The sequence below is a fragment of the Callorhinus ursinus genome, unplaced genomic scaffold (genome assembly GCF_003265705.2).
Source record: "Callorhinus ursinus isolate GAN/ISIS: 27379988/994484 unplaced genomic scaffold, GSC_fseal_2.0 scaffold108, whole genome shotgun sequence".
NCBI lineage: Eukaryota > Metazoa > Chordata > Mammalia > Carnivora > Otariidae > Callorhinus > Callorhinus ursinus.
In genome coordinates this window covers 1,294,654-1,310,302 of record NW_027397170.1, presented here as the reverse complement: position 1 = coordinate 1,310,302, position 15,649 = coordinate 1,294,654, and the positions used below count along the sequence as shown (strand labels likewise).

The window sequence follows — 15,649 nt, the reverse complement described above, 5'->3', positions numbered from 1 at the left end:
TCCTTCTTTTCTTTTTTCTTCTTCCTTCCTTCCTTCCTTCCTTCCTCCCTTTCTTTCTTTCTTTCTTTCTTTCTTTCTTTCTTTCTTTCTTTCTTTCTTTCTTTCTTTCTTTCTTTCTTTCTTTCTTCTTTCTTTCTTCTTGTCTTTGTTTCTTTTATCCTTTGGCTGCTTTTTAAAGGATACTTTTATAAGGTATTTTTAGCTGATGTATTCAAATTATTTACCAATTACTATGGTGTGAGCACTAACCAATTTCAACAAATCTTTACCGAGTGCCTACCATGTGCCAGGCACAATTCTAAGTGCTTGGAATATGTCAGCGAACAGGACAAATCCTGCCCTATTATGGCTTATATTTTAGTGATGCAGACACACAGCAAACCATAAATCTGATCAACACGGGAAAAAAAAAGAAAAGACAAAAGGGAAGGGAAGGAGATTGGGAACACAGAGGGTGGCGGGGGAGAGGAAGGTAGTAGGGTGGGTTGGCATTTTAAATAGGGTGGTCATGAGGATGCCTGGGTGGTTCAGTCGGTTAAGCCTTCAGCTCTTGAAGGGTCCTGGCATCGAGCCCCCAGTTGGGCTCTGTGCTGAGTCTGCTTAGGATTCTCTCCCTCTGCCTCTGCCCCTCCCCCACTCTAAATAAATAAATAAAAATTTTAAAATTTTATTTATTGATTTGTCAGAGAGAGAGCGAGCGCGCGAGTGAGCACAAGCAGGGGAGGGGAGGGGGAGCAGAGGCAGAGGGAGAAGCAGGCTCCTCGCTGAGCAAGAAGCCCGAAATGGGACTAAATCCCAGGATCCTGGGGTCATGACTTCAGCCAAAGGCAGATGCTTAACCGCCTGAGCCACCCAGGGATCCCAATAAATAAAATCTTAAAAAAATACCCAACCTTTTCTTTAAAAAGATTTTTTAAATTTATTTGACAGAGAGAGACAGCGAGAGAGGGAACATAAGCAGGGGGAGTGGCAGAGGGAGAAGCAGGCTTCCCCCTGAGCAGGGAGCCCGATGCAGGGCTCGATCCCAGGACCCTGGGATCATGACTGAGCTGAAGGCAGACGTCTAACGACTGAGCCACCCAGGCGCCCCAAGATTTTATTTTTAAGTAATCTCTATACCCAAGGTGGGCCTGGAACTCACTACCCTGAGATCAAGAGTCCCATGCTCCACCCACTGAGCCAGCAGGCACCCACATAAATACATACTTTTAAATTGGGATTATACCATCATTGATAACTTTTCATTACAACTCTTTTTTAAATTTTATTTTAATATTTTAATATTTTATTTATTTATTTGAGAGAGAGCAAGAGAGACAGTACATGAGCAGGGGAGAGGAGCAGAGCAAGAGGGAGAAGCAGACTCCCTGCCCAGCAGGGAGCCCGACTGAGGGCTGACTGGGGGCTCTGTCCCAGGACCCTGGGATCATGACCTGAGCTGAAGGCAGATGCTTAACCAATTGAGCCACCCAGACGCTCCTTATTACAACTCTTAAGGCTAGGGATAAAAAAAGCACAGTGGCCCGCCAGCTCTTCATATTTCTCACATTTTTTTAACCTTTTAGAGAAACCCTAAGAAATCTCAGACGAAATATTTGCCTGAGGCTCAGCAGCTCTTTCAGGTTTATGTTGATTCCTTTTTGTTATAGTCAACACGTCTTATTTCAAAATGTTAGCAGGAGTTATTTCTGGGTGATGAGATTGGAGTGCTTTTCATTTTCATCTTTATGCTTCTCAGTGGTTCCCAGCACTTCTGAAAGGAAATGGTCTTCTTTATCATTCCTTTGTGGCACGCTTTTTAAATGAGAAACAGCAAGAACTATAGTTTTAAAAAATTAAAATATCCTGCAAGAATAAATGTCAGCTTCCCAAAGGACAACTTAGCAAAACAGTAACAACAAAAACCAAACATTCCCTGAAACTCCCTCAGTTAGGATTTTACTCCAGAAGGAGTCATTGTCTTAAAAGATGCCCGGCTCTCAGGAGGCTTCTGGGAACAATGTGCATAAGGTTGCTGACTCTGGTCATTGTGTGTGTGTGTGTGTGTGTGTATGTGTGTGTGTGTGTGTGTGTTGGGGGTTTGAGTTTCCTGATGTTCGTGGTGGGAGGACAGGTTGGTCAACAGCAGCAAGGAGACCAACCCAACAGACATTGCCGTCAACAAAGGGATGGCATGATGGTGGCTGGCAAGGCGTAGGAGGATACAAAACAGAAGGAAATGTGATGGCATTATTGATGAAGGAATAAAAAACTAGTAGCAGAAATATTGTAGAGAAGGTAATTACATTAAAAGATTTTTATGTTGGAAAAAAAAAGTAAATTCGATTGGTCTGAGCTCATGATCTTTAACAAAAATGTGTTTTTCTGTTCGGACCCTGACTGGAGCCCATCCACAGCAGGGCTTGTGCTACCCCTGCCCTCCCTCCCCCCGACTTACCCGAGGACGATTCTGCATCCTGGGGCAAAGCAACTTTAGAAGGGCCTAGGAAGCAAGATTTCAGACAGTAGTGGTGGAAGGATAAGGAAGCCACTGACCAAACTGTAACAATTTTGACGTTAAAAAGGGAGAAGTAATTATGATGAACTAAAATAAGTTAAGCAGGGCGCCTGGGTGGCTCAGTCGTTAAGCGTCTGCCTTCGGCTCAGGTCATGATCTCAGGGTCCTGGGGTCGAGCCCCACGTCAGGCTCCCAGCTCTGTGGGAAGCCTGCTTCTCCCTCTCCTTCTGCCTGCCCGATCCCCCCTGCTTGTGTGTGCTCTCTGTCAAATAAAAAAAAAAAAAACTTTAAATGTTAAAAAAATATGTAAGTTAAGCATGTGAAGATCTCAAAACAAAAAAGGTGATATATGACTTATGAAAAGGGTCAACACACCAAGATATGTTAAATTTTAAAAAAGGTTTTATTTATTTATTTGAGATAGAGCGAGGGAGAGAGCACAAGCAGGGCTGAGAGGCAGAGCGAGAGGGAGAGAGAAGAATCACATCTCTCTAGAGAGATGACGAAGCCTCTGGAGCACACTGTTCATCATAATGAGATATGATAAGGTCCATTTTTAATAATCGTAACAGACCTGGTCAGTACTGCATATTCAAGTGACAAGACAGTGGGATTCAGTGAAGCAAGCAAGATTAGTAGAAAGCACTATTCTATTCTGGTGAGCGACACCAACTTCTAAGGGATGGATTTTTAAGATCTTATTGATGTATCTAGTCAAGTTTAAAAATGGAAAACGGAAGCTCGGGTTGGAAAGCGTGACCAGGTTCCATATGCCGGTCCCAAATCAGTCGGTTTACAATGCAGAAACTGAACCTTGGCTTCTCAGAGATATTATTATTTTTCCTCTTGGTTCTGAAGATTACTGTAACTCTACAAAGATAGAGGAGTAAAAAAAAAATTGCTCTGAACCCAGGAGAGTGTCAAACAACCTTGGAAAGGGAACGCAGGAAAGTAAAACAAGTGTATCCAGCGATGGTACAGATGAAACTTGACATCACGGTATTAATACTTACCTGTATTAAAACAAGTTCTGTATCACTGTGGTGTTTTGTATGTGTCTTCTCTGCATTCATGATGTCCAAAGCATCATAAAGGTGACAGGGAACTGCAGTGTCACCGGGGCTGAGGCTATGTGGTAAAAGCAAACATCCTCCGTTGAAAGCCCATGGGGCTGAAGTAAGATTCGGTTAACACTATCTCTCTTATCCTAGGACCTGGGAGGGTCAGTCTCTATCTTGCAAAACAGCAGCAAGCCTTCGTCATGACTTTCTAGAATGGGTGGCTGAGAGAGTTGGTTCCCCACCTACTGGGGAGTTAACTTCTCTTGGGAAGAGGCCAGTGTTTCTATTCTGCATAAGCCTACCTTGTCCTTTGGGTTTTCACCCTCTTTCTAATTTTCAGTTGGGAGTGCCTGAGAATGTCTTCTCTGCACATCTATAATTTGTTAGCTGGTTTTCCAACTCTTCAGCAAATAGCTGTATATTGTCCATTATTATTCAACAAAGACATACTGAGTCCTCCTTCTGCCTTCCCTGAGGTCACTCCCAATGGTGATCAAAGCAGGCGTGGCGCTGCCTTCTTGGGGCTTTGAGTCTAGTGGGGAAGACAGATGTGACTCAGAGAATCACAAACTGACGCGCTGGAGAGCAGGGTGAAGGGAGAGCTGTGTAGGGGCCCAGCCGGGGCTCTCCGTCTGGGCTCGGGGTAGGCGGGCAAGGGAGTGATTTGGACTGGAGAGGGACTTGTGAAGTGGGCACAGAGTTCTGAGAAGAGGTCTGGGCAAAAGCCCGGAGGAGGCCGGGGTGGAACCTGGAGGAGCAAGGCTATCTACAGGGAGCGAGGTGAGGGGGCAAGGTAGGTGAGGCCCAGACCAAGCCGGCTCAGATCAAGCCGGCTCATGGAGGTCAGATAATTTTTTTCAGGGCGCCTGGGTGGCTCAGTTGGTTGGGCGACTACCTTCAGCTCAGGTCATGATCCTGGAGTCCCTGGATCGAGTCCCGCATCGGGCTCCCTGCTCGGTGGGGAGCCTGCTTCTCCCTCTCCCTCTGCTCCTCTCCCCGATCATGCTCTCTCTCTCACTTGTTCTCTCTCTAATAAATAAATTTATTTATTATTTTAGAGAGAGAGCGAGCGAGAGCATGCATGAGGGAAGGGGCAGAGGGAGAGGGAGAGAGAGAATCTCAAGCAGGCTCTACACCCAGTATAGAGCCAAACACGGGACTCGATCTCACAACCCTGAGATCATGACCTGAGCCAAAATCAAGAGTCAGGTGCTTAACCAACTGAGCCACCCAGGCGCCCCACTTACATCAATTTTAGAAAGTTTTTATTGCTTCTGCATAGAAATCCCATACCCTTTAGTAGTTATCCCCATTCCCCACTATTTGGGTTCTGGACCCAATTCCAGTGTGCGGAGAGAGTTGTTTGCCCACACATCCAACAGGCAATTCTCAGAACACCAGCTGGGTGTCCTTTAGTTCGATGCTGACACTGTCTACCTGAAGATAGTGTCAGAATCCCAGAGTGAGGGTTCACCCGCCCCCTTCAGACGCGCAGGTCATCACCTGTGCTTCTGACAGACTGACAATAGATCCATATTTCAGGCGTTCTAGCGACTCCCTCCTTGGGTCGGATTAATCTGCTAGAGTGGCTCACAGAACTCAGAGGAGTATTTTACCTACTAAGTTGCTAGTTTATTGTTTTATTATAAAAAGATAGAACTCAGGAACAGCCAGATGGAAGAGAGACGCAGGGCAGGGTATGGGGGTGAGGCAGGAGCTTCCATGCCCTCTCTGGGTGCACCGCTCTCCCCACATCTCCACGTGTTCACCAGCCCAGGGGCTCCCCAACCCCATCCTTTTGGGGTTTTATGGAGAATTCATCACATGGGCACCATTTATGAAATCATTGACCATTGGTGACTGATTCAACTTCCAGTCCCTCTCCCCTCCCCGCTCCCCCCAGCACAGAGGGAGGACGGCAAGTTCCAACCCATGATAATCATATGGCTGGTTCCCCTGGCAAACTCTCCTTAGGTGCTTTCCAGAAGTCACCTCATTAATATGAACTCAGGTGTGGTTCAAAGGGATTTGTTATGAATATCAAGACACTTTTATCACTCTTATCGCTTAGAAATTCCAAGGGTTTTAGCAGCTCTGTGCCAGAAACAGGGGACAAAAACCGTATATATGATTATACCACGCTGGGTTTGTATGTCTTGCGTTTGAGGCACCTGTGAGAAATCCAGGTAGAGAGGTGGAATGAGTAGTTGAACGCACAGCTCTAGAAAACAGTGGCCGTTTGTCTGGATGGCGGATATTGATGTGACAGTCCCTGGGGGTTAGGCAGAGGCCCCTGCGGGAAGCAGAGGGCATGCTCCAGCTGGATACTTGGAGGGGAGTGTAAGAAGGATATTGTTAATAAAAGTGTGGGTAGGGTTGATGGAAATCAATTAAAAAGGGTGAAGCATCCGCCGTCAAAGTTCAGTGACCCCTCAGGAATAAATACCCTGGCCTTTCTCTCCATCTTGTCCCTTGTTTGTAGCCCTCCTCTGCAAAACCCAAATGCAAGCCCAGGGAAAAGAGCTGATGAATTCCATTCAGCCCGGAGCAGGAGGCAAAAGGGCCAAACAGAAGACAGCGCAGACGGTAGTTTTAACCTTGGATGGGACGTGAGGGAAGCAAGGCTTGAGCCAGAGCCTGAGTCCCTGAGACGTTGAAAGCCAGGGTGAAGGAGGATGAGCAGGCTGGCAGAGGAGATGGGACAGTGGCTAGAGGGAGTAGAAACACCAAGAATATCCTGGAAGCCAAGTTAAGTAAGGCCAAGACTCCATTGTCAGTGTTTATGGAAATAATTACCCACACAGAGGCATACTTTTCTTGCTGTTACCTGTTTTATCTGCTAGCGGCCAGAAGCAGGGGAAATGGAACTGCCTTTGGGGTTTCTTCCTTGACCACAACCAACCCCATCTAAGGCAAGCATCCCCGCTATCTCGCGAGTGCTGGTGTTCTTGCTGGCCCACAGATGAGCCTCCCCTTGGGGAACCCCCAGCAGTATTACCTGGTGCCTGTGAGCATGAGTTCTGGACAGAGGCAGATTGCCTGCCTCAGAATTCTGGCTAGTTGTGCAGCCTTGGGTAAATTACTTAACTTCTCCATTTACCCATCTGGAAAATGGGAATGGTGATAGTTGTGAGGATTAACTCAGGTGTCCCAGGTGCTTCACCTGGGACATGTTAATTGCTTAAAAGTGCTAGCTACTTTTTTTTTTTTTTTTTTTTAATCAGAGAGAGAGAGAAAGAGAGAGCACAAGCAGGGGGAGAGGCAGGCAGAGGGAGAAACAGGCTCCTGGCTAAGCAATGCAGGACTCGATCCCAGGACACTAGGATAATGACCTGAGCCGAAGACAGATGCTTAATGGCTGAGCCACCCAGGCATCCCTAAAGTGTTAGCTACTTTAATTCCAACAGTGCCTAAGATATAGTAGATGCTCAATAAATACTAGTTAAATGAATAAATTATTTTAGTTGAAAAATCATTAAATTGAAAGAGGGACCCTGTTGGGGCGCCTGGGTGGCTCAGTCGGTTAAGCATCTGCCTTCGGCTCAGGTCATGATCCCAGGGTCCTGGGATCGAGCCCCGCATCCGGCTCCCTGCTCCACAGGGAGCCTGCTTCTCCCTCTCTCTCTGCTTGCCGCTCTGCCTACTTGTGCTCGCTATCTCTCTGTCAAATAAATAAATTAAATCTTTAAAAAAAAAAAAGAAAGAGGGACCTTGATTACCTAAGTTGTAATTATAAGAGATTTTATGAAGAAATAATTAAAAACCTTTAGGATTTTAAAATTTCTATTACAGTAATAAGATAATGATATTAATTTTAAACTAATCTGAGTGTTATGGTAATTAAATAAGCAACTTGTTGGCTTTCAGAGAAGGAAGGAAGTGCATAGATTGATACCAAGACATTCAAAGCGCTGACAGGAAACTGAGGTTCAGTGGTGTCAAGGAGTTAAGAGTGTTCTGTAAAGTTCCCCAGCAGAGATGGGGTACAGCTGGGCAGGTGGATGAGCATTAATCAGGGCAAGTGAGCTTCAAGGAGCAAGGAAAAGCCATTTAACCTGCAGTTCATGGTAATGAAACAAAACATTTAGTTTATTGCTAATTATTTGTTTTCTTTTTTATTTCTTTCTTTCTTTTTTTTTTTTTATTCATGAGAGTCAGAGAGAGAGAGAGAGAGAGAGGCAGAGGGAGAAGCAGGCTTCCTGTGGAGCAGGGAGCCCGATGCGGGACTCGATCCCAGGACCCTGGGATCACGACCTGAGCCGAAGGCAGACGCTTAACCATCTGAGCCACCCAGGCGTCCCTCTTTTTTATTTCTTTAGAGAGAGAGAGCAAGTGCATGAGCAGGAAGGACAGAGGCAGAGGGAGAAAGAGAATCCCAAGCAGGCCCCATGTTCAGTGTGAAGCCTGATGTGGGGCTCAGTCCCTCGACCCTGAGGTCGTGACCTGAGCCAAAATCAAGAGTTGGACACTTAACCGACTGTGCCACCCAGGTGCTTCTAGTTATTTGTTTTTCTTTCTTTTTTTTTTCCTAAAAATTTTTTTTTTTTTTTTGAGAGAGAGAATGAGAGAGAGAGAGCACATGAGGGGGGGAGGGTCAGAGGGAGAAGCAGACTCCCTGCTGAGCAGGGAGTCTGACGCGGGACTCGATCCCGGGACTCCAGGATCATGACCTGAGCTGAAGGCAGTCGCTCAACCAACTGAGCCACCCAGGTGCCCTAGTTATTTGTTTTTCTTAAACTGAGGTCCTTTGGGATTAAAAAAATAACACGTTACTGTTATGTAAGAAAATGTGTTCGTAGGAAACACATCAAGCATATAGCATTAAAGGAGTCATGATTACAAATTATCCTTAAATGACTGATCTAAAATAAGAATATGTACATATATATATAGTGAGAGACATAAGGCAGATATCGCAAAATGTGAATAGTTGATGATTCAGATGTTCATTGCACTTCCTTTTTTATTTGAAAATTTTTTCAAAATACAGAGTAAGGAAAAAGGTAACACATGCTTAGAACAATTAAGAAGGGGACACCTGGGTGTCCCCCTTGTGTTCCCCTCTCGCTGTGTCTCTCTCTGTCAAATAAATAAATAAAATCTTTTATTTATTTGTCAGAGAGAGCACAAGCAGGGGGAGCGGCACACAGAGGGAGAAGCAGGCTTCCCGCTGAGCAGGGAGCCCGATGCGGGGCTCGATTCCAGGACTCTGGGATCATGACCTGAGCCGAAGGCAGATGCTTAAACACCTGAGCCACCCAGGCGCCCCTAAAATATTTTTTTAAAAAAAGAACTATTTAGTAGTGTTTGAGAGAGCCCACAATTGGATATTCTAGTGCTTCATCGAACCATCCCTTTTCTCTTGCTGCACCCGAGGCAGTACGGTACAGTGGTCAGAGCACAAGGCATGGTGGTCAATTGTCTGGGTTTGCGCCTGGCTCCGACATTTACTAGCTCTGTGACTTCGGGGAAGCTTCTCAGGTTTCCGATTCTGTTTTCTCGTCTGCAAAGTGGGCACAATTATGGAAGTTGAGGGGATGAAATGGCTGATGTGGGTAAAGCCCTTTGAAAAGTGACAGGCACATAGTACTTGGTGCATGTTCATTGTCACCATCATCATCACTATTATTAGCCTGAGGAACCAGATGGCAAGGATGACTCAGTGGGTTATTTTTGTTTTGGTTTGGTTTTGATTCTTAAACTGAGGATACCAAGGTCCTCAGGCATCACAGTTCTTAGAAGTCACTTTCAGGAGGTAAATAATTTGAATCAGAACCGGCTTATTTCTCTCTGTGTTGCTGCCATCACCAAAGAGGCAGCAATGAAAACAGAGCACGTCCCTTCTTTTTCTTTTCTTTTTTGAGAAAGAGCGAGAGAGTGAGCATGAGTTGGGGGCAGAAGAAGAGGGAAAGAACCTAAGCAGGCTTTACACTGAGCACGGAGCCCAATGCAGGGCTCGATCTCAAGACCCTGAGATCATGACCTGAGCCAAAATCAAGAGTCAGATGCTTAACAAATTGAGCCACCTAGGCACCCCTTCTTTTTATTTTCTACCTCTCTCCCCACCCTGCTCACCAAGTGCCGGCTTTAAATTCTCCCTGAAACTACTCAGCTGCAGCTATGAGCTGGCGATACTTCACAGAAGCTTGGGTGTTGTTTTCTGTTCTGCCTGGAACACAGATATTTTACCCAGCCCCCGTGGTGGACATTTTACCAAGTTAGCCTAAGAGAGCTCGTCTCTGGCTACAACAAGAGTGCTACTGTCTTCGCTTTTGTTTTGTTTTGAAATTTTGTAATTCACTCCCTCACTGAAGACTATGAGAAGTTAAATGCAAGTTACTCTTATTGTATATCGTGGGAAACCCGGTTAAACATTTCAAGTGCTCAAATATACCACAGTCTGTCTCAAGAACATTCTGGCAGTGGGTAACAGAGCTATGAAACTTTTCAAACCTTTGACCCAGTAATACCAGTCTTGGGAATATACCCCAAGGAAATAACCCAAAAGGGAAAAAATGTAATTTGTACAAAGATATTCATGTGTTGCTATTTATAATCCAAATAATCCAAAAGCCAAATAAGGAAATGGCTCAGCAAACTATGGTATAGTGACATAAGGAAACACCAGTGACCAATTTTAAAAACAGGAATGCAGCCTTTGCTGGCTCTAGGGAATGTGTGGACTTAAGTATTTTGTGACAAGGAACACCACATGGAAAGTTTACAACTCTGCAAAATGCTCTGTTGCACAAAAAAGTCTGGAAGTGAGTTTTAAGGAAGGAAAAATGTAGTTTAGAGCTGAGTCTGATAACTTCTGTAAGGTTGCATGTGAATTACAATATCTGTTGCAGGACATTCTGGGGTCTGACCGTTTTGAGTCTGAAACAGTTATTTGAGCATGTAAAGGAGACAGTTATAAATCAAGCAATTTTGTTTTGCAGCAGGAAGTCTTCATAGGTATGTGCCAAGGCATGGGAAAACGTGAACTCTGGCATCCAAACTCTTTGCTCTACAATCTAGAGATGCCTGGGAAGGACTGGAGGGCTGCGGGTATGAAAGAAACGTGCTGGATACGAAAACCTGTTTGGAATCCGTCTGTTGTCCCCTGGCAGATCAGTCCTCAGACCTTGCTGAGGGCTCACCAATAAGCAGCCGAGTGGCAGGGACCTATTTTTTTCATGGGGAGAGAGGAGGAAATTGGATTTCAGAAGCCAGAATAAATTGGAGCTGCCAAAGGAACATTTACAAAAAGTAACACTAATTCTTCGGTTATTATTACAGAGTCAGGTCTATAGCAGACTGGTACTTCTTTTTTTAAAAACTGGGAAGAGTTCAGAATAGGAAACGGGACAGTCATATCAAGAGGCTAAGGGGAGGGGCGCGTGGGTGGCTCATTCGGTGAAGCCTCAGATTTCCGTTCAGGTCCTGATCTCAGGGTCCTGGGATCAAGCCCCTTGACAGGCTCTGCACTCAGTGCAGTCTGCTTGTCCCTCCTGCCTCTCTCCCTGCTCTCTCTCTCAAATAAATAAATAAAATCTTAAAAAAAAAGCTAAGAGGACATTAAATCAAGGAGCTGTACAAAGCAGGAAGGAGATGGATAAGTATTTGTGGCAAGTTCAGAGTTATTTTATTTTTTTATTTTTATTATTATTTTTTTAATATTTTATTTATTTATTTGACAGAGAGAGAGAGATAGAAAGAGCAGGAACACAAGCAGGGGGAGTGGGAGAGGGAGAAGCAGGCTTCCCGCTGAGCAGGGAGCCTGATGCGGGACTCGATTCCAGGACCCCGGGATCATAACCTGAGCCGAAGGCAGACGCTTAACAACTGAGCCACCCAGGCGCCCTATTTTATTTTTTTTAAATAATTTATCTTGGGTAGGAGTTAATATTTAACAACTATAAAGCAGGGAAATGTGTTCACTGGAATGGACTATTATTAAAGTTTACATAACATTTAAAATCAATTTTTCTAGTGGAGTCCTTTTTTTTTTTAAGATTTTATTTATTTTAAAGAGAGAGGTGCCGGGGGAGGGGCAGAGGGGAGGGAATGGGACAAGCAGACCTTGTGCCCAGTGCAGAGCCCGACCCGGGCTCCGTCCCAGAGCTCTGAGATCATGACCTGAGCTGAAACCAAGAGCCAGATGCTTAACCAACTGAGCCATCCAGGCACCCCTTCTAGTGGATTCTTAACATCACCATCAGAAGGCTATTGTCCTGGGATTGATATTTTTCCTTTCCCAACCTTAATTTGGGCAGGAGACACAATCCAATTAGAATTTTTTTTCATTAGCAATTAACAAAAATTAAAACAAGAGTTTGTACCGATAGTAATGGACGCTGAGTTTTGTAGCAATGAGATATCAAAGAAGTATCTCTTTGCTTTCTTTAAATAAACCAAGCCCAAGCTCGGAGAAATTAAGCCCAGGGTTATGCAGTGTGTTTTAACTACATTCTTTGTTTGTCCATCTAAGAATGTGTTTTGTTTCACTCATTCTTCTCCCTGGTGATTTAACAACAATGTTAAATACATCCAGAGCCTTTCCAGGGGAGCACAATTTGTCTACCAAACTCATACTTCGTGGCTGCTGGTCAGGCCCCGCTCCCCTCACCCTAACTCTTTAGCTGAAACTCTCAACCCATCTATACCTTTATCTTGTATTTAATGATGGCCACATTTGTGGATACCCACAACTGGTTCAGCTTCAGGGTCTCTACGAAAAGCCTGGAGGTAAGATTGATTTTACTTATAGGCACCCAGATGCAAAGACTCCAGTTACTTTAACAAGTCGACTTTGTTGGAGGGAAAGATGTTAGAATTTAGCACCATAAATCTCCCACTTGAGACAGGACTGGAGGAGGGGCTGCTGGGCACACCAGAAGGACCCATTTGCAAAGCAGTGCTCTGGTGCTGGGTTGAAAAACATTCACTGGAGAAAAGTCTTTCAGGCAAACTGATTGATTCTCCTTTTTCTGGGGTTTGTTAAAGGGGATTCTCAGTCCTGACACTATGAACATTTGGGGGAGGATAATTCTTTGCTGGGGGGTGCACGCTGTGCCTTGTAGGATGATTAGCCGCCTGCCTGGGCTCTACCTACTAGATACCACTAGCAACATCTCCAGTTAATGACAACCAAAAAATGTCTCCAGACATGGCCAAGCGTCATCTGGGAGGCAAAATCACTCCCAGTTGAGAACCATTGGTTTATTAGATATTTTGTGTGGAAATAATGGTATTGGGGTAATAGCATGAGATTATCCTCTCTCGATGAAGACAATGAAACATTCCAACTTCATCTTCTCTGCCCCTCGCTTCCCAGGAGGTTCAGCCCCAAATAAAAATTGAAGGCGACTCTTCGCCTCATTGAACTCTTCTCCAGCACTTTCCTTTTTTTTTTTAAAAGAAGTAGGAAATGTATGTGTATCTACAAACTTTTTTTTAAGATTTTATTTATTTATTTGGCAGAGAGAGACACAGTGAGAGAGGGAACACAAGCAGGGGGAGTGGGAGAGGGAGAAGCAGACTCCCTGCTGAGCAGGGAGCCCGACGCACGCGGGGCCCGATCCCAGGACCCCGGGATCACAACCCGAGCGGAAGGCAGACGCTCAACGACTGAGCCACCCAGGCGCCCCTTCTCCAGCACTTTCCTATCCTTCATCAAATTATTTCCCCGATTCTTTTTCCTCAGGAATGGAGTCTTACAGGCATCTTGTACCTAACTGAAAATCAGATGAAAGAGTCCAAAGTGGGCAGAAAAGACTCTCCAGGTCTTTTCTCTTTCTTAACATAGGTTGAGTTCAGCCATCCCCTAATTTGAGGAATTAACTCACCAGTCTGACAGTTACTGTGTGTGGGGTCATTTGCCCCGTGGAAGTTCTTAGAAGCATACCCTGTAGAAAAGGAGAGAGGGCATAGTTCTAGAGATAACAGTTTGGTGGCCACCGTGCCTCGTGAGCCTCCTGGCAGTGCTTGGAGAGCCAGATCAAAGATGGGCTGTTTGCATCAGCTTTTTCTGAAGAAACTCTGATACGTGTCAGGAGCGAGGGAGCCTCACCCAAAGCTCCCGAAACAAAGGAACCCTTTGGACGTTTGGTGCAGGTTGTCCTTGGTGGTTTCACTGCAGTTTGTAGGGAGAGATGCTGCCATTGTCATTCCCTTGCAGTCATTGTATGGGAGGGGTGGGGAGGGGGTGGGAAAGGGACCCATAAGGAGGGCCCTGGCCGTCTAAAGACATAACCAAAATAAAGAAAATTGATTTATGCCACTGGGGCTGTCAAATCAATTCCACTAAATTACCTCTCTCAAAAGGGTCATTTGAGGGGGCGCCTGGGTGGCTCAGTCGTTAAGCGTCTGCCTTCAGCTCAGGTCATGATCCCAGGGTCCTGGGATCGAGCCCCGCATTGGACTCCCTGCTCCGCGGGAAGCCTGCTTCTCCCTCTCCCACTCCCCCTGCTTGTGTTCTCTCTCTCGCTGTCTCTCTCTCTGTCAAATAAATAAATAAAATCTTAAAAAAAAAAAAAAGGCTCACTTGCGTTCTTCAGGAGGGAGGATCAAGCACGGGTCAGGGGTGGCGTTGCTGACAGGCTGAGGTCACCCTGTTGAAGGAGGAGGTTAGTGGGGAAGACAGAGGAGAAAAGATGGGATTCTGGCACCATGCCCTGGTCAAGGAGTCCAAACAGTTTACCGTGGAGAAGGAACTCGGTTTTCTTCCTTTTGCCTCTGGGTAGAAAGTAACAGCTGACACAGCACTAGAATTCCCAGGTCCGAGCTGGAGCGGAATGAGAGGAGTCCTAGCAGCTTTCAGACTTGGAGTTGAATTAGCTGATCTGAAGGAAATGACTGTGAACTGTGAAAAGCAGAAAATGAGAGTGAGAAGAAAGAAAAGTATTGAAAATGTGCTTCCTGGAAAACCACCCTCCTGCTTAAAAAACAACAGCAACAACTCCCCCCCCCAAAAAACCCCCACAAAAAACCTAAAACTCCATAAAAACACCAAATTGCTTCTTGTTTTAGTTACACTTCTGCCCTGGAAAGATTTTTGAGAGCAAAGGCGGAGAGGAGCGCATAACATAATTAAGAACAGGCCACCTTGAGGGGCGCCTAGGGGGCTCAGTTTTTAAGTGTCTGCCTTCGGCTCAGGTCATGATCTTGGGGTCCTGGGATCGAGATCAGCGTGGGGGAGAGGTCCCTGCTCAGCAGGGAGTCTGTTTCTTCCTCCTTCTCTGTCCTGCCCCCCTGCTTGTACATTTTCTCTCAAATAAATAAATAAAAAATCTTTAAGGGGTACCGGGGGGCTTATTTGGTTAAAGGTCTACCTTCAGCTCAGGTCATGATTCCAGGGTCCTGGGATTGAATGTGGGGCTCCCTGCTTGGCGGGGAGTCTGCTTCTCCCTCTCCCTCTGCCCCAACCTCTGCTCATTCTCTCTCTCTCTCCTGCTCACTCTCTCTCAAATAAATAAATAAAATCTTTTAAAAAAACCCTTGAGCATGTTTATTGTAGCTGCGGCTCTCATGGGGTTAACAAGCCTGGTTCTGGTTCAAATACACTCTGCTGTTCACTTCTGCTTCAACAGCTGCATGTTGACGCACAGGAGACTGGCAAAGGGGAGACTGCTCTCTGCTAAGAATCAGGAGACCTGAGGACAGGTTACTTATAGAGCTTAGATGTGCTGTTTTCCCTCCCTAGGCCTTACTTTCTGTATCTATGAAATAAATTTTTGAATAGGATTAAGAGTGAGCAGCTTTTTCTTTTTTTTTTTTTAAATAAAGGCCAGTTCAGGAAAAGTAAAAATATTTATAGACTTTTTTCTTTTTTATGAAGAAGCAGCAACCTAGAGGCAGCTTTTTATTTTTATTTACTTTGTTACTGCTTTTTATTGCAGTGTAGCTGAGACACAATGTTACATGAGTTTCAGGTGTGCAACATAGTGATTCACCAGCTCTATACATTATGCTGTGCTCATCACAGTGTAGCCACCACCTGCCACGGTACAACACTATTACAATACCCTTGACTATATTCCCTGTGCTGTACCTTTCATCCTGGTGACTTATTGAGTCCATAACTGGAAGCCTGCTTCTTACTCCCCTT

General features: G+C 45.3%; 2 long non-coding RNA genes across 2 annotated transcripts in view; one reads left to right on the top strand and one right to left on the bottom strand.

Annotated features, from left to right (window-relative positions):
- The window catches only part of LOC112815682 (uncharacterized), a 30,290-nt gene that overhangs the window by 1,332 nt on the left and 13,309 nt on the right, over nt 1-15,649 (top strand). Inside the window, exon 2 of the long non-coding RNA XR_012377114.1 lies at nt 7,878-8,048. This is a non-coding gene — a long non-coding RNA (uncharacterized lncRNA). The remainder of the gene's footprint in view (nt 1-7,877; nt 8,049-15,649) is intronic.
- LOC112815683 (uncharacterized) lies at nt 13,025-14,392 on the bottom strand. Its single transcript, XR_003206037.2, has 4 exons — nt 14,243-14,392; nt 14,087-14,153; nt 13,389-13,448; nt 13,025-13,277 (listed from the first exon to the last, which is right to left on the bottom strand). It is a non-coding gene; the product is annotated as an uncharacterized lncRNA (long non-coding RNA).